The following is a 24,217-nucleotide window of genomic DNA, read 5'->3' on the forward strand; positions in this document are numbered from 1 at the left end:
GCTCCATGCACATGAACAACTCCAAAAGCATATTTTGAGTCAGTCCATATGTTAACTTTCTTGTTTTCGCTGAGTTCCAATGCCCTAGTTAAGGCGATTAATTCCGCTTTTTGTGCTGAGGTGTTTGGCGGTAAGGGTTTAGCCTCAATTACTGTCTTGGCAGTACTAATCACATATCCTGCATACCGCATTCCGTTCTCCACAAAGCTACTGCCATCAGTAAAGAGTTCCCAGTCAGTTTCTGCCAGCGGAGCGTCTTTCAAATCAGGGCGACTTGCGTGGGTGTATTCGATGACTTCCATGCAATCATGTTCCAGGTCTCCTTCTTCAGTACCTGCATCCAAAAACTCAGCAGGATTCATTAGGTTAGTAGTTTTTAGAACAACATCATCTTGTTCTGTCAGAATTACCTGGTATTTCATCATTCTGCTTGGGGAAAGCCAATGACCCCCCTTTTGTTCCAGTACTGTTGTCACCATATGGGATACAAACACTTCTATCCTTTTTCCCGTAGTTAATTTTCGGACCTCCTGGATCAGTATTACTGTAGCAGCTACCGCCCGTAAGCACGCCGGCCACCCAGTACTTACCGGATCTAGCTGTTTAGAAAAATAGCCAACAGGTCTTTTCCAGGATCCCAGTTGTTGGGTTAATACCCCCAAGGCAAGTCTTTGTCGCTCGTGTACAAACAACTGGAAATCTTTGCTCAAGTCCAGCAGGCCCAAGGTAGGCGCCTGCATCAAAGCCTGTTTTAGCTTTTGGAAGGCTTCACGTTGTGGTTTTCCCCACATGAACGTCTTATTCCCTTGTGCTTCGTATAAAGGTTTGGCAATCAACCCATAGTCCATAATACAAAGTCTGCACCATCCTGTCATTCCTAAAAAGGATCTTAATTCATGTAAGTTTCGTGGTTCTGAAATAGCACAGATAGCATGCACACGGTTTGTACCTAATTTCCGCTGTCCTTGAGAAAGCTCGCATCCTAAATAAATCACAGTCTTGGATGCAATTTGAGCTTTACTTTTCGATACTTTGTACCCATTCATTCCCAATTGGTTCAGTATTTCAATCGTTACCTGGATGCAGAGTTCTCGTGTCTCAGTCGCGATCAAAATGTCGTCTACGTATTGTAGTAACAGGTACCATTGTCGAGGGATCACGATGTGGCCTTTCGTAGTCCATTCCTCGAGTTCTTTGGCCAACTGATTTCCAAAAATAGTTGGGCTATTTTTGAATCCTTGCGGAAGACGTGTCCAGGTTAACTGAGTTTTCCTTCCATTGTATGGATTTTCCCATTCAAAGGCAAATAGCTTTTTGCTTTCCAGGTCGAGGGGTATGCAGAAGAAGGCATCTTTTAAATCAAGTACAGTAAGCCATTTATATTTCTCCTTCACAAATGTTAACAAGGTGTATGGATTTGCAACTACCGGATAAATGTCCTTAGTGATCTGGTTTACAGCCCGCAAATCTTGGACTAATTGGTAATTACCATCGGACTTCTTTACTGGAAAAATTGGAGTATTATATTCTGTTTCACATTCCTCTAGAATTCCATATCTCAAGAATTTTCAATTAGAGGAACTATTCCTAACCTAGCTTCTAATTTCAGTGGGTACTGTCTCAACTGTACAGGCCTGGCATCTTCCTTTAATTCCACTTTTACAAGCTGGGCTGTTTTCAATTTCCCAGGTATGTCAGTCGCCCATACCGTGTGGATCACAGCCTCCTCCACAGCTTGTGGTATTTCCACTACCGGGTTTTCTCTTAATAACAGAATTTGTCCCACCTTAGATTCTGGAATTTTCATTACCAGGTTTCCATTCTCAAATGTTATTACAGCATCCAATTTGGTCAATAAATCCCGTCCTAAAAGGGAAACTGGACAATCTGGAACATATAAGAACTCATGGGTTAATTCCTTTTCTCCAAAACGCAGATCTAAGGGTTGCAGGAATGGCCGTACTTCTTCCTTCCCTGTGGCACCAACAATCGTTGTCGTTTTATGACCTATTGTTCCCTGTAAAGAATTTAGCACAGAATAAGTAGCCCCTGTATCCACTAAAAATCTCACATCCTGGTCCCCCACTTGTATTGTCACAAGGGGTTCCTTATTCTGGGTATCGGTTCTTGTGCTGCCATATAGTCAACTGTTATTATTATATTCCCCCAACACCATAGTTTGTATTGCATTCCCTGCTGCACTTGGTACCTGACTCGTGGAGCCCGGACGGTTCGGGCATTCATTTTTCCAGTGTCCTTCCTCCTTACAATAAGCACATTGATTTATACCAAGCTTTACAACAGGTCTTAAAGGAGTTCCCCGAACATTCCGAAAACCGCGCCCTCGGCCGCCTGTAGTTCCTCTGCCACGGACTTCCATTCCTATTCCCCTGCCTTGTCCTTGGACCAGGGCCAACAAGTCTTGCTGAGAACGCCTCGACTGTTCCTTTTCTCTATTATTATAAACTTTCCAGGCTGTTTCTAACATGACATCCAGATCTCGTAATTGTGCCCCCTCCAGTTTCTGTAATTTCTTCCGAATATCATCCTGAGACTGCCCCAAAAAGATTAAAGCCAACTGAACCCTTGCTTGTTCTGTTTCAATATCTAAATCCATATATCTCTTTGCAGTTTTCTTTAATCTTTCTAAAAAGGCTGAAGGGGATTCATTCTTTTCCTGCCTAACATTATACAATTTTGACCAATTCATTTGTTTTGGCATAGCAGTCTGAACACCGATCAATAACCAGTCCTGATACCTCCGGAGGCTAAGCTGACCACCTCCAGTATTATAATCCCATCTGGGATCCTCCTTTGGAAAATTTTCATCAACATTGCCACCCACTATTCCATTCTGAATATCCTCCCTTGCTTTATCTCTTGCTACCCGTATAACCATATCCTTTTCTGTAGAATCCATTAATGTGTCAAGAATCACTTGTAAATCATCCCAATCAGGATTCTGCATTTTAATTATCATTTTAATTATCCTTGCAACCTTGTCCGGGTTTTCCCGGTAAGGACCGGCTGATTGTTTCCAGATCATTAAATCTCCTGGCGAAAACGGGATTTTTACATAAACCGTCTCTCCCCCCACTCCTACCGCTTGTCTCAGGGGTGCTATTACATTTGGCAGTCCACCCCCCTTTTGGGCTTCCTTTTCTCTGTGCCTAGTCCTGTGGGATATTGGTGTAGTTGTTACTCCTTTTACACCGGTTGCTGCCCCCTCATCCCCACTGGAATTGATATCACTTTCAGTGAGACGCACAGGTGCCGAGGGTTTAAGGGGTTTAGGTGCAGAGGGTTCAGTTTCTGGAGGGGCAACATCAAGACACGGCAAATCTAATTTTAAGGCATTACCGCAGCTGTTTTCTATTGCCAAACACGTCATGTATTTCTTTTCTGCCGTACAACCCATACATTTATCATTAGTACCGCCCCTCCATACTAATATTAACCCACATTCCTTCCTCCAGTCCTGTTTTTGTACAAGATAGAAAAAGAGATCCACGTACTGTACCTCATCCCATTTACCTTCCCTTTGACAAAACCTCATTAATTCATTAATAGTTCCAGGTTCTAAAGTACCCTCCGGCGGCCACCGTATTTCATTAGGCAAGTCATATTCAGGCCAGCAGTGAGTACAATATTCAGTTAACTTCTTTTTACTCATTGATTGTCCAAATCCAGCCTCCTTCCAATGTTTCAACAAACAGTCTAATGGTGACATCTTTGTATCGCTCATATCAACACAAAAGGGTAACACACAGGCGATTAACACAGAAGGATAACACACAGATAACTTTACCAGAACAACAGTAAAGACGGATCAAATCACCAGTTTCAACAGCAAATACAGATCAAATTACCAAGGCTACAGACCAGGTGCTGAACAACATAGATAACCAGACCAGGTGCACGCAAATAACCAGACCAGACCAGGTGCCGAGCCTGTGGCTTAAATAACCAAACCAGATGCCAAACCTGCAGAGGTTTCCCTCTAACGGACGGCTGCCTAGGCAATACCTCAGGAGCTCCCTGCCCAACTGAGCATGGCTTTCGCTGTGTCTGATCGACAGGCTACCAGATGTCTGACCAGCAGGCTACCAGACCAGAACCAGACCAGATGGGTACCCAATAATCCATGTAAAGCAACAGATAAAGCACCTTCTTACCAATCAGAGGTCCATCGTGAGCAGCGGAGAGCTGGTCGCGTCCGATGCACTCCCCAAGAATACCTCGGTGCTAGCTGGAGCAGGATCGAGACACGATCTGTCTCAGCAATGCCCGCGAGGTCCCATCTGGGTCACCAAAATGTTAGCAATCAGGACACATAACCACGGACGTAGTTATATGCGGTGCTTTATTTCAGCGCTGGGAAACCAGGGGTTCGCACCCAAAGCTGGCTTCGAACAGGTGATTCAGACTACACCTTATTATACAAGTTAGTCACATACATATTCATTACAACCCCTGACAACCATTAGCATATTCCACACCTATTCTAACACAAACTTCCTATCTAAAAGATGCTATGTTTACCAGTTATTTTCTAAGGTACCAACTTTAAAAGAATATATCGTAAATCTCTGTCCACCTTAAGAATAAGGCTCGGTTACAGTTACCTGCCTTATAAGAATATACCATAAATCTATGTCAACTTTAAGAATAGAGTTTGGTTACTGAATACAAGAATTCCATGGTTACAAGGTTGGTTGCTATCTTAATGTTAATCCAACTGTAACAGATCCAGCGATATCCAGGGTAGAGCTAGTGAAGACCCATCCTGACCTGTTCCATAAGGGAACATGGAAGGAAACATCTTGTAAAGTTGATTCTGTTACTAACACAGTGATTGTGAACCTGGGTCCTCTTCTCTGTACATGGTCACCTTTAATCCAGTGTGATGAGATGGTTAGGTCTCAGACTGCTGAGTTGGTTAAAACTGGCATATCTCCTGTCCTGTGCCCAAGTTTCTGTTATCTAGTTCACCCAGGGATGCACCAAAGAATTATTACCTTTGCAATTATTATTATCTTTATTATCTTTATTATCTTTAAATCTTTAAGTGTTAGTTCTTTAAGTGTTCATTAGTTAATTGTTAAATCCCTGTGTCATTCCCCTGTGGGAAACTACAGCAGGTCTGTGGAATCCTTCACAGAGAGTATGGGAATAGAGATCAGCCTTGAAGATATTAAGGTTTAGCCTTGAGAATGATGGGACTAAAGGAGTATCCAGAGATATTTAGTTGTACCCATGAGAGAGAAGGGATATACCCTGAGAGAGAAGGGATGTACCCGTGAGAGAAAGGGAGTAGAAGAGTAACATGGATGATAGCAAAATTAGCCAATGGGATGTTACTGCTGTACCTTGTAACCAATAGTGAAGAGACACATGAATTGGTAGAAATGTATAAAAATGCACTTGTAGCAAGAAATGGCATCTACTACTTTCATCCTGGAAGAACTTGGTCTATGTCATTTGTCCATCTCAGCCATGACATTCCCCCTGTGGGGGACTACGGTGGGTCCGTGGATTCCCTGACCGAGGGCATGGGAACAGACATTAGCCTTGAAGATATGAAGGCCTACCTGTGAGAAAGATGGGAGTAAAGGAGTATCCAGAGAAGCTAAGGATGTACTCGTGATAGAGAAGGGAGTAGAAGAGTAACATTGATGATAGCAAAAGTAGCCAATGGGATGTTACTGCTGTAACTTGTAACGAATAGTGAAGAGACACATGAATTGGTAAAACTGTATAAAAATGCACTTGTGACAATAAATGGCATCTACTACTTTCATCCTGGAAGAACTTGGTCTGTGTCATTTGTCCGTCTCATCCACGACATCCCCCCTTTTCTAAGAGGTTAGCAAATTCTTTTACTAAGGTGATGATTCTTTATGTTTTTCCAATGCCGAGATCACTTTCTGATGTGCCTTGATATGCGTGATTGCCACCTTCTTAGGAAGTTCAGCTGCCAATATTTCTTCTGCATTTTTGATATGTTTGCCTTGAGAGTTCAAGAGTCCATTTTCCTTCCAAATAGTTCTGTGTGCAAGCACGATCCTGAAAGCATACTTAGAGTCCGTATAAAAGTCCACAGCTAGTTCCAGAGCACAAGTAAGGGCGATTATTACTGCCTTTTGTGCTGAGATACTTTTAGGCAGAGGTCCAGATTCCATTACTTCATGGCTACTAATTATAGCATAACCAGCATGCCTTTCACCGTTCAGGATATTGCTACTTTCATCCATAAAGCAGTTCTCAGTGTTCTCCATAGGATTGTCCTTTAGATCTTGTTGGCTGGAGTATTTTTCTTCATTGTTTTCCAGGCAATTATGATGAACTGGTTTTCCAATGTGACCACTGAGGAAAGAAGTCGGATTGACAATGTTAGTGACCATGATTTAGCCTGATATTTGAGAAATCTTTGTGGGGAAAGCCAATGTCCCCCTTTTCACCTAGAACTGTAGACACTGTATGGGATACTAGCACAGTCATTTTCTGTCCCATGGTATATTTCCGGGCCTCCTGTATGTTCAGTACCACTGCTGTAACTGCCTGTAGGAATCCAGGCCACCCTTTTGCTTTTGCGTCTAATTGTTTGAAGAAATAGGCTGCTGCTCATCGGTATGGGCCAAGATTCTGTGCCAGTATACCAAAGGCTATTCCCTGCTTCTCATGAGAGAATAGAAAAAATGGTTTACTCACATCTGGGAGTCCTAAAGCAGGCGCTGTCATCAAAGCCTTACCAAGTTCTTCAAAGGCTTGTGTAGCTCCTTTATTCCATTGCAGGTGTTCCTGATCTGTGGCTGCTAGTACAAACAATGGCTTGACAAGCAATCCATAATCATAAATCCACAACCGGCACCACCCTGTCATGCCCAAAAAGGGTCCGTCATTCTTTTTCAGTTTGAGGCTTCGGAGTTTGGCATATAGGCTCCTCTCGAGCCTGTCCCAGGGTCCTTTGCCCTGCACTAATTTCATAGTCCAAATAAGTTACTTGTTGCTGCATCATCTGGGCTTTCTTCTGTGATACCCAATATCCTTGGAGCCACAAAAAGTTCAGTAGACTTACAGTTCAGGTTATGCACGTCTTATTTGTTCGGGTAGCGATCAAAATGTTATCCCCATATTGTAGCATCTGTCCTTCATCAGATGGGGCTTCCCAAGATTCAAGATCTTTAGCAAGCTGATTTCCAAATATTGTCAGACTGTTCTTAAATCCTTGTGGCAACAAAATCCATGTGAGCTGGGTTTTACATAAATATTATCTGGCTGACTTCATGGAGAGAGAGTCAAAAAGGTATCTTTTAAATCTAAAACTGTAATCCAAATCAAATTAGAGTTAATACAGTCAGTAAGTTGTATGGGTTTACTACCACCAGGCAGAGGTCCTCTGTTATTCTGTTTATAACCCAATTTGTACGAATTTCTCTATTACCAGCTGTGGAGGGGTTTGGTTATATGGAGATATGTTGTTGAATTAGTCAGGCCCAAAGGAATCTCAAGGCCACTTGGAGAAATTGAGAACAGAATCTTCTGTGAGAAAGAGGGGCGTTTCTTCATTAACAGGGCCTCAGCATGGCGTCAGTCATCGGATCTATCATCGGTGGGGCTCCAGCATGTGGACTGCCTGTGATACTTATTTAACGAATCCATGCTTGGAGCGTGGATGCGTGATTAGAGAATAGTTGCGTATATAAGGAGGTTTGTTTCTGTAATAAATGGCTTTGTGTGATTCACATTGAATTGGAATGCTGAGTCCTTTATTGCTCCAACAACCGACTGAATTAGGGATCAGAGTTCAACAACTTAAATACTTTCCCGGTCTCAAAATTATTAGATAATAATAAAAGCAAATTAACTTAAAGTGCTGTATCAAATCCTATTTTCCAAGTTCTGTGGAACAACATTTAATTGCCACTCATTGATATAAACCCACATTCAAACCACAAGTTGATACAGGGAATTGACAATTAACTAATTAAAACGCAAAGAACTAACCCTTTAACCCACATCACTATTGTCTAGCCTTGCTTAACTCTGTGTAACTTACTGTACAAAAAACAGGACTTCACTGACGCCTTCACTGCATTTAAACAAGCTCACAGCTCCTGGAAATTTACACACATATTAGGTGAAATGATTCCCTGTGTCTCCAGCGCCGTAAATAAATATGTAAATACATACCTTCCTAACAATTCAAGGGTTTTAAGGTCATTTCCGTGCTTCAGTAGGGTCTGATGGAAGCCAACAAAACGCAACAGAGCCTGAAAAAGCTGAACAAAGCATTACAGAGCACAACAGGGCCTGAGAAAGCTTGACAGCGCCTTACAGATTCCGACAGAACCTGACAAACCCCGACCGGGTCAAACAATTCTTGAAAGAGCCCAGAAGTGCCCAATGGAGCCTGACACAGCTCGACAAAACCCAACATAGCATGAAAAAACCCAACTGAGCCCTACAACTCCTGACAGACCCTGACAGGGATCAAAAAATCCTGACAAAGCTTGGCAGAACCTGGAAAATCCTGGTAGGGCAGAAAGAGCACAAAGGAGCTTGACAGAGCCTGACAGAGGCTGACAGGGCATGACACAGATTGATAGTGCACTACATGTTCCAAAAAAGCCCAACAAACCTGATATGGCCCGACAGACCACAACAGAGCCCGAGAAAGCCCAACAGATCCCGGCAGATCCTGAGAGAACCTGACAGGACCTGATAGAGCATGACAGGGCCCAACAAAGACCAACAGAGGTTGACAGGGCCTGACAGATCCTGACAGAACCTGACAGAGACTGCCAGGAACTGAAAGAGATTGATAGGGCCTGACAGAGCATGTCAGGGCCTAACAGAGCCTACCAGAAACTGAGAGAGCCCGCAAGGGCATGACAGAACCTGACAGACTTCGACAAAGCTTGACAGAGCCCAACAGCACCTGAGAAAGCCTGACAGAGCCCGACACAGTCTCACAGGGCCCAAAAAAAGCCCGACAGAACCCAACAGGGCCTGACAGAGCCCAACAGAACTCGACAGGGCCAGACAAATCCCAACAGCACCTTACAGCAAACTATAGTGTCCAGTAGGGCCTGACAGAGACTGACAAAATGGAACAGAGCCTGAATGAGCTCAACAAAGCATTACAGAGCACGACAGGGCCTGACACAGCTTGACAGAGCCTTACAGATCCCGACAGATCCCCACAGAGACAGACAGAAGCCGACAAAGCCCGATATTGCCCATCACAGCCCGAAAATGCTCTAGAGAGCCCGACTTAGATAGACAGAGCCAGTAACGATCTAAGAGACCTAGGCAAGGCTTGACAAGGCCCTACAGAGCCTGACAGGGCAAGAAACAGATTGACAGTGCCCTATATGCCCCAAAAAAGCACGATAAACCTTGATATGACCCAACAGACCACGATAGAGACCGAAAAAGCCTTATAAAGCCCGACAGAACCTGACAGAGCCTGACAAGGCCTGACAGAGCATGACAGGGCTTTACAGAGCCTGACAAAGCCTGGTAGGGCAGAAAGAGCCCAAAGGAGCTTGACAGAGACCGACAGCACCTCACAGAGCCTGAGACAAACCAACAGATCTCAACAAAACCTCACAGAGACCGACAGGGCCTGAAAGAGCCTGACAAAACCTGACAAAGACTGACAGAGCCCTACAGACCCTGACAGAGCCTGACAAAGTCCAACAGAGCCCGACAAAACTCAACAGAGTCCTACAAATCCTGACATTGCCTGACAGACCCTGATCAAACCCGAGAAAGCCTAGCAGAGCCTGATAGAGCCTGACAAAACCTGACAGAGCCCAAGAGAGCTCCATAAAGCTTGACAGAGCCCACCAGGCCTTGACACAGCATGATAGGGCCTGCCAGAGCCCAACACAGCTCAACAGGGTTCGACAAATCCTCTTAGCACCTGATAGTGAACTATAGAGCCCAGCAAGACATGACAGAGGCTGACAAAGTGCGACACGAACTAGAAGAGCTGAAGAAAGCATTACAGAGTGTGACAGGGCCTGAAACAGCTTGACAGAGCCTTACAGATCGCGACAGAGCCCAACAGGGCTAAACAGAACTTAAAAGAGCCAGACAGAGCCTAGCACATCTTGACAGAACCTTACAGATTGCGACAGAACCTGACAGAGCCCGAGAGAACCCAACAAAGCTTGAAAGAGCCAAAAAGCACCTAGTCATGCTCTGTCAGGCCCTGTCGGGTTCTGTCCGGATCTGTCAGGATCTGTAGGACTCTGTCATACTTTGTCAGGCCCTATCATGTTCTTTCACGATCTGTAGAGCTTTGTTAGGCCCTGTTGTGCTCTGTCAAGCAATGTCAGGATCTGTCAGGATCTGTCGGGTTCTGTCGGGCTTTCTGCAGCGTTGTCAGGCTCTGTTGTGATCTCTCGTGCCATATCAGCCTATGTCGGGCTATTTTGGGGTATATAGGGCACTGTTAATCTGTGTCATACCCTATCAGGCTCTGTCAGGCTTTGTCAAGCTCTGTCCAGGTCTTTTAGGCCATCACGGGCTCTATGTATCTATGTCGTGTTTTTCAGAGCATTTTTGGGCTGTGATTTGTTTTATCAGGCTTTGTCAGCTTCTGTCTAAGTCTGTGAGGCATGTTCAGGCTCTGCCAGGTTTTTTGGGCTCTGTCAGGCCCCATCAAGCGTTGTTGGGCAATGCTGATCTTTGTTGGGCTTTTTTGATCCCTGACGGGCTTTGTCAGTCTCTGTCAGGCTTTGACGACATCTGTCAGGACATGTGGGACTCTGTAAGCCCCTTTTGGGTTAAGTTGGTCTCTGTCACAATCTGTCAGGCTCTGCTTGGCTTTGTCAGGCTCTGTTTGGCTCTGTAGGTCTCTGTCAATCCCTGTCAGGTTTTGTCAGGCTCTTCCAGGCCCTGTCGGTCTCTGTGTGCCTTTGTCAAGAAACGTCGGACTCTGTCAGGCTCTGTCAGGCTCTGTATGTCTCTGTCAAGTTTTTTTGGGCTCTTTCTGCCCTACCAGTCTTTTTCAGGCTCTGTAAAGACCTGTCATGTTCTGTCAGGCCCTGTTGGGTTCTGTCGGTTTTGTCAGGTATTTCAAACCCTGTCCAGCTCTATCAGGCTTTTTCAGGCACTGTCGGGCTTTCCTGCTCTTATTCAGGCTTTGTTGGGCTCTGTTAGTCTTCCTCAAGGTCTATCAAGCTCTGTGAGGACATTTCAAGATTTGTAGGGCTCTGTTGTGTTTTGTCAGGCTCTATTGGGTATTGTCGAGCTCTGTCAGGCTCTATTGGGTGCTGTTGGGTACTTTCAAGCTTTGTTGGGCCCTGTCAGGCTCTATCAGATTCTGTTGGGATTTGTAAAGCTCTGTCAAGCTGTGTCAGGCCCTGTCGTGCTCTGTAATGCTTTGTTGAGCTATTTCAGTCTCTGTCACTCTTTCTCAGCCTGTCAGGTCCTGCTGGACTCTATAGTTCGCTGTCAGGTGTTGTCTGGATTTATAAGGTCCTGTTGACTACTGTCGATCTCTGTCAGGTCCCGTTGTGCTCTGTCAAGCTTTCTTGGGCCCTGTAAGACTTTTTTAAGCTCTGTCAGGCTTTCTCAGTTTCTGTTTGGCCCTGTAAAGATTTGTCGAAGTCTGTCTGGCTCATTCAGGCTCTATCATGCCCTGGCGGTCACTCTCAGTTTCTGGTAAACTCTTTCATGCCCTGTCAAGCTATTTCAGGCTCTGTCACGCTTTATCTGACTCTATTGGGCCTTGTCGAGTTTGTTGTGCACTGTCAGGCTTCGTTGGACTATGTCAGTTCCTGTCAGGTTCTGTTGGGCTCTTTCAAGCTCTGTCTGGCCCTGTCGGGCTCTGTCTACATCTGTAAGGATCTGTCAAGCTGTGTCAGGACCTATCAGGCTCTGTAGCAATGCTTTGTTGAGTTCTTTAGTCTCTGTCACACTTTTTTAGCCTCTCTCAGGTCCTGACGGGCTCTATCATTCGCTATCAGGCGCTGTTAGGATTTGTCGAACCCTGTTGAGCTGTTTTGGACTCTGTCACGCCCTGGTGGGCTGTGTCTAGCTTTATCAAGCTCTGATGGGCTCTGTCAGGTTTTGTCAGGCCCTGTCAGTCTCTTGCAGGATCTTTCAGTGCTTGGCGGGCTCTGTGGGGTTTGGTCAGGATCTGTCAGGCCCTGTCGGGCTCTGTCAGGTTTTGTCGGGCTCTATCAGTCTCTTGCGGGCTCTGTAAGTCCCTGGAGGGCTCTGTCAGGTTCTGTCAGAATGTGTCAGGCCCTGTCGGGTTCTGTCAGGATCTGTCTAGCTTTTTTGGGCTCTGTCATCCTCTGTCAGGTCCTGTCAGGTTCTGTCAGGATCTCTCAGGATCTGTTGGGATTTCCCAGGATTTTTTGGGCTCTGTAGTGATCTGTCAGGCCTTATCAGGCTTTGTCAGTGTTTTTTGGGACAGGTGGGGCACTGTTAATCTGTGTCATACCCTGTCTGGCTCTGTCAGGCCTTGTCAAGCTCTGTCCAGGTCTTTTAGGCCATGACAGGCTCCGTCTATCTACGTGAGGATCTCTAGGTAATTTTCGAGCTGTGATGGTCTCTATCAGTCTTTGTTGGCTTCTGTCTGACTCTGTGGGTCCTACTCGGGCTCTGTCAGGTTTATTTGGGCTCTATCAGGACGTGTCAAGTGTTGTTGTGCGGTATTAAGGTTTGTTGGGCTTTTTTGATCCCGGTAGGGCCTGACAGAGACTGATAAAGCATGACAGAGTCTGAAAGAGCTCAGCAAAGCATTGCAGAGCATGACAGGGCTTGACACAGCTTGACAGAGCCTTACAGATCTCGACAGAACCTGATAGAACCCTAGCAGGCCCCAAAGAGTAATACTTTGTTGTGCCCTGTCGTGCTCTGTCAGGTCCTGTCAGGCTCTCTCAGGCTTTGTTAGGCCCTGGCATGCTCTGTCAGGCTCTGTCAGGTTCTGTTAGGGTCTATCAGGTTTTGTTTGTTTTTTTCAGTTTCTGTCAAGCGATGTCAGGGTCTATAGGGCTCTGTCAATCCCTCTCAGGTTTTGTCAGGCTCTTTCAGGCCCTGTCGGTCTCTGTGTGACTTTGTCGAGATCTGTCGGTCTCTCTTGGGCTCTGTCAAGCTCTGTCAGGCTCTGTCAAGCTTTTTTGGGCTTTTTTTGCTTGATCAGGCACTTTCAGACTCTGTAGAGCCCTGTCAGGCCTTGTCAGACTCTGTGGGGTTCTGTAGGGCTTTGTCAGGCTCTTTCAATCCCTGTCGGGGTCTGTTAGGCTTTGTTAGGCTTTGTTAGGCTTTTTAGCTCTTATTCAGGCTCTGTCAGGCCATGTCAGGATTTCTAGGACTCTGTCGGGATTTGTCAGGCACTGTTAGGTATTCTTGATCTCTGTCAGACTACATTGGGTGGTTTTGGGCTCTTTCAAGCTTTGTTGGGCCCTGTTGGTCTCTGTCAGATTCTGTCGGGATCTGTAATGCTCTGTCAAGATGTGTTAGGTTCAGTGGGGCTCTGTAATGCTTTGTTGAGCTCTTTAATCTCTCTTGCACTTCGTCAGCCTCTGTCAGGTCCTGCCGGGCTCTATCGTTATCTATCAGGTGCTGTCAGGATTTGTCAAACCCTGTTGAGCTTTGTTGGGCTCTGGCAGGCCCTGTCTTTGTCTGTCAGGTCCTGGAGGGCTCTGTCAAGCTTTGTCGAGTTCTGTTGGACTCTGTCGGTTTCTGTCAGGATCTGTCAGGTCCTGTCATGCTCTTTCCTGGTCTGTTATGCTTTATCTGTCTCTGTTGGTTCTTTTGACCTCTGTCGGGCACTGTAGGGCTTAGTTGGGATCTGTCAATTCCTGTCAGGCTCTGTTTGGCTCTTTCAAGTTCCGTTTCGTGTTTATTTGGGCTCTGTGTGGCTCTTGCACACTCTGTAAGTTTCTGGTAGGCTATGTCAGGGTCTGTCGGGGTCTGTCAGGATCTGTCAGGCCCTATAAGCTCTGTTGGTCTTTGTTGGGCCCTGTCATGCTCTCTCAGGCCCTGTCGAGTTCTTTCAGAATTTGTTGGGATCTTTTGGGTTTTCTCTGGCTTTGTTGGGCTCTGTCATTATCTGTCAGGCTACATCAGGCTTTGTTGGGCTTTTTTGATCCATGTTGGGCTTTGTCGGTCTCTGTCGGGCTTTGAAGGCTTCTGTCAGGACCTGTGAGGCTCTGTAAGCCCCTTTGGGGCTCTGTCGGTCTCTGTTGCTATCTGTCAGGCTCTGTTGGGCTTTGTCAGGCTCTGTTGGGCTTTGTCAGGCTCTTTCGGGCTCTGCTGGGCTCTGTAAATCCCCATCAGATTTTTTCGGGCTTTTACAGGCCCTTTCAGTCTCTGAGTGGCTTTGTCAAGATCTGTCCATCTCTCACCACAAAATGATCTTGGAATCCCGAGGAATGGGATGGAAATATTTGGAGTGAATCCTCAGTCTCCAATATTGAGTTTTAATTTGATCCTGACTTAAATGGCAGGGAGGTGGTGGGAGCACAGCCCCCCATACAAATGATGTGGCAGCGGGAACAAGCAGATGAGGAGGGGCAGATCACGTGTACTCACTCTCCGAGAAGCAGAAGAGTGGGGAAGGAATACTGGCACGGATTTTGCCAGCTTGGGAGAGTGGAGATGCGTCTATCCATTTATTAGCAGATGAAAAAGTTTTATTAAGCCCTATAGCCAATGATGATCTGATACGAGGATATGCTCAACTGCAAAATGTCAGAGGTCCTGACGGGCAAGATATTATTGCACCTACGCTATGTCAGTGTTTGTGTGCTGCAGTTTTAACAGCATATGTTGAACCTGTTGAATGTGTGTTGTCCTGTGGAAACTGGTGCACAATGGAGGATGGTATTAATTTAGTGTGGTGGATGGGGGTGGCATCTGCATTGATTATGGGATCCGATCTGGACAGGGTAGCAGTGACAAGAAGTATTAAAATGCAACTTCTTAGAGGACCGCCTGCCTCACTAATACCCGTGATTCTGCCAACAGTGACAAATGCTACGGGCAATGCAGGCACTCTAGTAAATGCCTTGAGGGGAATTGGGGCTGTAATTTCAGGACCCTCTGTTTGGGTGGTGAATAAAGGAAAGCCAGCAAAACTGAAAGGAGTTACAGCACGGGTGAGGCGGACACAAATATGGAATGATTTTGTACAAGCTGGTATCCCATGATTAGAAATAGGTGGGATCACACCATCAGAAATGTTTTGCCGCTTGCAAAAGTTAATGTTTATGCAAAAAAATCAACCAGCCCTAGTCCCACTGCCAACACTGCACCCACCCCCCACCCCGCCTGTCACCTCAATGCAAGACCAGTTTGCCTTTACCTGGCAACAAAAGCAATACACTTGCCGAGTGTTGTCTCAGAGATACAAATACAGTCCCTCCGTTTGCCATCAAATCATAGTAGCTAATATAGCATTATGGTTGGGTACCATTACTGATTGCCATTATATTGATGATCTGTTGATTATGGCAGTGTCACAACAAGAAACTGAAGCAGCTGCTGAATTTTTGAAGGTGTATTTACAGGACCAAGGCTGGGCAATTAATCTGACTAAAACACAGGACCCTAGTGCTACTGTACTATTTTTAGAAATAGTTTGGCATAGGCAGCTTCGAGAAATACCAGATAAGGTATATCACACAGTCCAGCAGTTTTCTGTACCAGCTGCAGTAAAACAATTACATGCCTTTTTAGGATTTTTAGGGCATTGGAGAACTTTTATCCCTAAATCATCTGTGGAGGAGGATTCCCCTTGTGAAGGATTAATAGAAGAGCACAATAAAGTTGATTCACTTGAGCCGCAAAACAGTAAGGAAGCAGATAATATGACCTCTGCTGAACTTCATGCTCAAGCTCTAAGTATGCATATAGCTTGTGGACATGGATCAGCTTATGCTGCACAGGCATGGGACATTGCTCATAATCAACCCGCTTTGCTATTATATACTTGTAAAACATGCTCACATCATTGTGCCACTTGTACAAAGTTAATTTAAGGGCATTATATAGGCCATGGGGAAAGATAAAACGTGGTCAATGGGCCTTGAATACCTGTCAGGTCGATTATATCAGCCCCCTACTCCCCTCTAGGGGGTGGCAATATGTATACACTTCTGTGGACACAGTGTCAGGGCTAACTACAGAGAAAATGGAATTATTCACATCAATGGATTGTGAAGTGGGACTGCAACCTATTGATCTAGATGCAAAAATTTATATAATTCCAGAGAATACTGTATGGTTTTGCACGTTGACTTCTCTTCTTATGTTACATCCTCTGCTAATATCAGATTCTCGAGTTCTTGTATTTCAGGTATCTTCAGTGAACACGTGTTTTATCTAGAGGAGACAGCATTGGAACAATGTTCTTGGTGTCACAGACCCAATATCAAAGTGAAGTCCAATCTGAAAACGTGCAGGCCACGACTTTTCAGTCTGCATGGGCAATTACCCCACACCAGGTTGTTAAACCCAGGTTGTTAAACTAAAGGAGCTGGAGCAACAGCATATGTATTACTGGAAGGTGACAACACTCCTATTGATTAACTTAGATTTATCCTGGTAAACTTAGATCTGTTCAGCCTCTACTGTAGCCTAATCATTTACCTTTAATATTTAGGAGAAATTAACGGTTGCAGATCTCTTAACAATGTGTTTCACTAGCATGACAACCCTTGTAGCTGTATTACAGAATTGTGCCATGCTAAGGGATTTTAACATTAATGTTTCTTCTTGTGGTTTCCTCTAAGTAGGTAGTGGCTGCAAATGCTGCTTATTTTGAAGGCATGTGGTGCTTCAACATAATGATGAACTAGTCAACATGGAAGAAGACATCTCACATCTTTGGGATTAATGCAGCAAGTGAAACAATCTACTGATAATGCCTGGCTGAATGACTAATTCCTTGACAAAGTGAATGGGACACCTAATTTAAAACATTATTGTAGAAATATGTTTTTTTCTTTTTCTATATGTGTTTATTGTATGCCCCTGTAAATTGCTCTGTGCTACACCTCACAAACCCAAATGAACAACTCTGGCTTTGCTGGTCCTAGCAGAAGCTGTCCCCTGAGCAAGGGGGTGGAATGTATGGAAATTGTGCAAGAATGGCAAGGAGGCTAGGCGGTAGGTTGAGGGAGGTGATTCTCCCCCTCTGCTCTTGTGAGACTCCACCTGGAGTTCAGCATTCAGCTCTGGGACCCCCAACATAAGAGGGACATAGACCTCTTGGAGCAAGTCCAGAGGAGGTCCACGAAGATGATCAGAGGGCTGGAGCACCTCTCCTATGAAGAAAGACTGAGAGAGTTGAGGTTGTTCAGCCTGGAGAAGAGAAGGCTCCGGGGAGACCTTATAGCAGCTTTCCAGTACCTAAAGGGGGCCTACAAGAAAGCTAGAGAGGGACTTTCTACAAGGGCATGTAGTGATAGGAAAAAGGGGTAATGGCTTTAAACTGAAAGAGGGTAGATTTAGATTAACTATAAGGAAGAAATTCTTCACCATGAGAGCGATGAGGCACTGGAACAGGTTGTCCAGAGAAGTTCCAGATGCCCCATCCCTGGAAGTGTTCAAGGGCAGGTTGTCTGGGGCTTTGAGCATCCTGATCTAGTGGAAGGTGTTCTTGCCCATGGCAGGGTGGTTGGAACTAGATGATCTTTAAGGTCCCTTCCAAACCATACAGTGGGAACAGCAGGATGTGAGGTTCCAACCACTTGGATGATAAAGGAAGATAAATACTAACATGACCATCGAGATGGTCAAAGAAGAAATAATACTAACATGATTAAATCACAGCAATTAGTCAAAATATAAAGGACCTTGGTAAGGTTATACAGAAGTATGTTTTTCATTATTATAAGGAGTGATAGTCCAGGCTCATGAGAATGGTATCTTGGGCCGGAACACCGGCCCCAAGGATGTGTGATGTGTAAATGTTGTCAGGCTGTCCTGGAAGGTGGCTGCTCCAGTTTACAAAAGGAGCAGAAGAGATTCTGATGCTCTTGAAGGAACCTCTAATTCACACCCAGAGACTGTGCAAAACAGGAATTAGAGGTGTCCTGCCTCCAGCCAGGTGGAGGAAAGGGATAACAGAGTTTATTGGACTGTACAAATACTATGGCCTGGTACAACACAACCCCAGGAGTACAAAGCTTTAGTGGACACTGGTGCTCAGTGCACAATAATTCCTTCTAATTATAAAGGAACGCAATCCATCAATATTGTTGGAGTGACTGGGGGATCCCGGGAGCTGACTGTTGTAGAGGCTGAAATGAGCCTAACTGGAAAAAACTGGCAAAAGCATCCCATTGTGACTGGTCCAGATGCTCCGTGCATCCTTGGTATAGACTACCTCAGGAGAGGGTATTTTAAGGACCCAAAAGGGTATAGGTGGGCATTTGGTATAGCAGCTGTGGACACTGAGAAAATTGAACAGCTGTCTGATTTGCCTGGTCTTTCAGATGACCCTTCTGTTGTAGGACTGCTGAGGGTTGACGATCAGCAGGTGCCAATTGCTACCACAACGGTGCATCGCCGACAATATCGCACCAATCGAGACTCTTTGACTCCTATCCAGTAGCTGATCCGTCAATTGGAAAGCCAGGGTGTGATCAGTAAGACTCGCTCACCTTTTAACAGCCCAATCTGGCCAGTGCGTAAGTCTAGTGACGAGTGGAGACTAACTGTAGACTGTCGTGACCTGAATGAAGTTACACCACCACTGAGTGCTGCTGTGCCTGACATGCTAGAACTGCAATTTGAACTGGAGTCAAAGGCAGCCAAGTGGTATGCTACAATTGACATTGCTAATGCATTTTTCTCTATTCCTGTAGCAGCAGAGTGCAGGCCGCAGTTTGCTTTCACTTGGAGGGGCATCCAGTATACATGGAATCGCTTGCACCAGGGGTGGAAACACAGTCCTACCATCTGCCATGGACTGATCCAGACCACGCTGGAGCAAGGTGAAGCTCCAGAACACTTGCAATATATTGATGACATCATCGTATGGGGCGACACAGCGAAAGAAGTCTTCGAGAAAGGTGAGAGAATAATTCATATTCTTTTGGATGCTGGTTTTGCCATAAAACGGAGCAAGGTCAAGGGACCTGCACGAGAGATCCAGTTTTTAGGAATAAAATGGCAAGATGGCCGTCGTCAGATCCCAATGGATGTGATCAACAAAATTGCAGCAATGTCTCCACTTACTAATAAAAAGGAGACACAGACTTTCTTGGGCGTTGTAGGTTTTTGGAGAATGCATATTCCTGACTACAGCCACATTGTGAGCCCTCTCTATCGAGTGACTTGTAAAAAGAACCAATTTGAGTGGGGCCCTGAACAACGACAAGCCTTTGAACAAATTAAGTGTGAGATAACTCATGCGGTGGCCCTTGGACCACTCCGAACTGGACTAGATGTTAAAAATGTGCTCTACACCGCAGCCGGAGATACTGGACTTACCTGGAGCCTCTGGCAGAAAGCACCGGGAGAAACCCGAGGTCGACCCTTAGGTTTTTGGAGTCGAGGATACAAAGGATCTGAGGCCAACTATACTCCAACTGAAAAGGAGATACTAGCAGCATCTGAAGGAGTTTGAGCTGCTTCAGAAGTGATCGGCACTGAAGCACAGCTCCTCCTGGCACCTCGACTGCCGGTGCTGAGCTGGATGTTCAAAGGGACGGTTCCCTCTCCACATCATGCAACCGAAGTTACATGGAGTAAATGGATTGCACTGATCACGCAACGAGCTCGAATTGGAAGTCCCAACCGTCCAGGTATATTAGAAGTGATTACAGACTGGCCAGAAAGCAAAGACTTTGGGATGTCTCCAGATGAGGATGAAGTAAAACGTGCTGAAGAAGCACCACCATATAATGCGCTTTCAGAGACTGATAAGCAGTATGCACTGTTCACAGATGGATCCTGTCGTCTTGTAGGAAAACATCGAAGGTGGAAAGCTGCTGTGTGGAGTCCCACACGACAAGTTACAGAAGCCACTGAAGGACAAGGTGAATCCAGTCAGTTTGCAGAAGTGAAAGCCATCCAGCTGGCTTTGGACATTGCTGAACGAGAGAAGTGGCCAATACTTTATCTCTATACTGACTCATGGATGGTAGCAAATGCCTTGTGGGGGTGACTACAGCAATGGAAGAAAAGCAACTGGCAGCGCAGAGGTAAACCCATTTGGGCTGCCACACTGTGGCAAGACATTGCTGCTCGGCTAGAGAGGCTGCCTGTGAAAGTTCGTCATGTAGATGCTCATGTGCCTAAAAGTCGAGCCACCGAGGAACATCTAAACAACCAACAAGCGGATCAAGCTGCTAAGATTAATGTAGCTGAGGTGGACTTGGACTGGCAACATAAAGGTGAACTTTTCCTAGCTCGATGGGCCCATGATGCTTCAGGGCATCAAGGTAGAGATGCAACATACAAATGGGCTCGTGATCGAGGGGTGGATTTAACTATGGACACTATTTCACAGGTTATTCATGAATGTGAAACTTGCGCCGAAATCAAACAAGCAAAACGGTTAAAACCTGTATGGTATGGGGGGCGATGGTTAAAGTATAAGTATGGAGAAGCTTGGCAGATTGATTATATTACACTTCCACAAACACGTCAAGGTAAGCGTTATGTACTTACAATGGTGGAAGCAACCACTGGATGGTTGGAAACATATGCCGTACCTCATGCTACAGCCCAAAATACTATCTTGGGCCTTGAGAAGCAAGTCCTTTGGCGGCACGGTACGCCAGAAAGAATTGAATCAGACAATGGTACTCATTTCAAAAACAGTACTATAGACAATTGGGCCAAAGAACATGGTATTGAGTGGGTATATCATATTCCATATCATGCACCAGCCTCTGGGAAAATTGAAAGGTACAATGGTTTGTTAAAAACTACACTAAAGGCACTTGGTGGTGGAACCTTTAAAAACTGGGATTCACATTTAGCAAAAGCCACTTGGTTGGTCAACACTAGGGGATCAACCAATCGAGCCGGGCCTGCCCAATCAGAAATTCTACGGACTGTAGAAGGAGATAAAGTCCCTGTAGTACACATGAAAAATATCTTAGGAAAGGCAGTCTGGGTTACTCCTGCCTCAGGCAAAGGCAAACCTATTCGTGGGATTGTTTTTGCCCAGGGACCTGGCAGCACCTGGTGGGTGATGCTTAAGGATGGAGAAGTTCGGTGTGTACCTCAAGGGGATTTGATTTTAGGTGAAAATATGCAATGCTGAACTGTATGATGTGAATTGCCGCACTAACAATGTTTAATAAGTGTCTTACAGATCAAGACAATGGTGATGAAACTAGAGCTAGCTTCTTCGAGTGGCGCCCGACACCTTCTTCGAAGTGGTGTCCTTAACCCACAGTGTTCATGAGATGCACTTGTACCATTTTTCCTGCCCTGGGAGACTGTTGTGACAAAATGAACTTAATGAACTTTTCAAAGGATGGTCCACTGATTAATTACTCCTGTGTATATATGTACATATGTATATATATATATAGTAGTAGTGATTAATTAGATTGTATTGATAGATTGTATTGATAAGTATTCAGTGAATGTCATATTATAAGGGGTGGAATGTCCTGGTTTTGTTAAAAACAAGTTTCTCTTTTAGTGAATTTGCCTGTCAGCTAAAGCCTTCATGTTAGCTGCATTTTCCTGGAGAACCCAACACATGTTTTGGTTAAACCTAGCAATGGAATGCAAACTTATTGATAAGCACAGATGGACATCTCACGAGAGGGGCAACAAGAAACTGATGACCGAGAGACTGACCAACGGTGTATAACATTCCATTCACGTGAATACTTCATATAAAAGTGGGAGATCACGAGGATCTCATCCTTATGCCCTTTTTCCCTTTTTTCCTCATGGCTGACATTAGGAGAGGACCTTGCTGGTCGTCCCTGCGAACTGAGGCCTGGTGACAGACTGAATCCAGCTCCGGTTGGCTACAGAGTCTAATCCAGGACTTTGGGTGCTGGCTCTGCAGTTGCTGAGACTTACAAGATTGGTTTTGTATATTTTGTATTATTTTCTCTATTCTTATTAGTAGCATTAGTAAAACATCTTTAACTTTTCCAACTCTCTTCTCTCTGTCCTTCTTTCCCTACCGATCGCCTGTCCTGAGTGGGAAGGGGGGAGAGGGAGGGGCAAAAGGGGGAAGTGGGGGGGAGAGGAGGTTAACAATACATCTGCCAGGGTTTGATTGTCACCCCGCAATCTTAACCCTCGACACAGGCCTGGGCTGTGAATGAGTGGGAATGTGACTGAACACAGTCACAACATGAGTGTGGCGTGTTTGGAATAACAATTATTGAAAAAACATCCTGTCTAACGTCTTAGTCCAGGTCCCTATCTGTAAATCTATAAATTGAGAATGGTTAATAAAAAGAGCCTCAGCTTGACTCAGCTTAGCTCTGCCTTGCTCTTTGTTCCCTGCTGAACATGACCTCTGCCTGTGTGTGCACGTCTTTATCTGCGTCCACGTGTGCGTCGTTCTTCATCGCCACACATACCATTCTATGATGAGTCTATTATTATATCAAGTCAATTAACATGCAGCACACTGAACTTACTGAACAACTGTGCTGCTTCCTTCTTGCTGCTGGTGAGATGCAAAGAATGTGAGCAGTCTGAAGAAAACAGGTTTACATCTTTCTGTGCAAACCATACCAGGTTGGGTACTCTGGAGGATGGAGGGCCAAGTAGTTCTTCTGTCTCTTCATTTCATCCTAGACACCAGAATGGCTGCTGAGAGATGAGACAACAAATACGCAGCATATTACATATATTATGATGGCTATAACTGACTGTGATCACACTTGATTTCCTGTGGCATTAAATGGCATCTACTACTTTCATCCTGGAAGAACTTGGTCTATGTTGTTTGTCCGTCTCAACCACGACATACGGTGACCCCGACCTGATCCTGTATGAAGAAGGATCTCGCATGAAGAAGAGACAGCGGTGAAGCTGTGGTAGCCGAAGACAAGCTGTGGAGACGGAGCCCGGTACAGCTGATAGAGCAGCAGGGGGGAGCTGCCGAAGATCCGGATCCTTGAAAAGACACCACGCCAAGAGTTGGTGAGCTACCGGGAACAGGGGGGTGGAACTTATCTAAAGAAGAGGGTATTATATTATCTACATGGAAGTTGCTTCTGAAGAAGCAGGGTATTAGCCCTCTGGAATTGACTTTACGAAGGAAGGACTGTGTTACTATGGGGCAAAGCACTAGTGAAAGATGCAAAGAAACAACTGAACTGTTAACAACATGGCACTTGTTGCTAGAGACTTTGAGAGGATTAAAAGAGCAATGGGAACATGCAGAGACAGGGGAGGGGGGTGGCTTCCCTGGACTAGATTTGAAAAAAAAAAAAAAAGAAAAAGGCCAAACCCCCCTGTTACTAATGATTCTCCAGCACTGTTCAAGTCCACGTTATCTGATGACATGGATGAAGATGAGGGTTTGCAGCATATTCTTGAAAAGTTAAAAGGAGTATGTGTACGAGTTGCCCCAAGATCAGATAAAAACCATGAAAGACTCAAAGCAAAATTAGACCTATGCAACGTAACAGCAATAGATCATTTCAGACAGAACGATGGGGATTCATTGAAAGGGGCAGGTACCCCCCAACTCTTGGAAGAGACACTAATTGGCATACCGCAACTACAGGCACAATAAGTTTCTGAAATCCTGAGGCAGTCAAGAGACCTCACATATCAAGCTATGATAAAGGTGCCTGAAACTGACAAAGCAGCCAAATCATTTGCAACTATTAATCAGGGTCCCAACGAGAATTACATGCAATTTATTGACCGTCTTCAAGAGGTCATCAATAAGCAGGTTCAAAACTTAGAAGCTAAGGAAGAAATGGTGTTGTAATTAGCAGTAGAGGATGCTAATGTTTGCTATCAACATGTTATCTGCGAGTTTTACAGTACATATTATGTGTTTCTGTGTATTGCCTCTCTGAAAATCAAGCAGCTTGTCAGGAACGTGAGTTTTACTGGTTGTTGTCAGAATTGTTTCTTTGTGGTATAAGTGTGCCGTAAAACCTTCTCCCCACTTTTCCCACTTGCGCTGCAAGCAGCCCTGTGCTTTCCCCCCCTCCCTCCCTCTTCTCATGGTTTTTACTTAGGAGATGGGGTTGGAAACGACTGTTTTCAGTCGTGTTGTTAAGAAATCTGT

Source organism: Patagioenas fasciata, chromosome W, assembly GCF_037038585.1.
Source record: "Patagioenas fasciata isolate bPatFas1 chromosome W, bPatFas1.hap1, whole genome shotgun sequence".
NCBI classification, from domain to species: Eukaryota; Metazoa; Chordata; class Aves; order Columbiformes; family Columbidae; genus Patagioenas; species Patagioenas fasciata.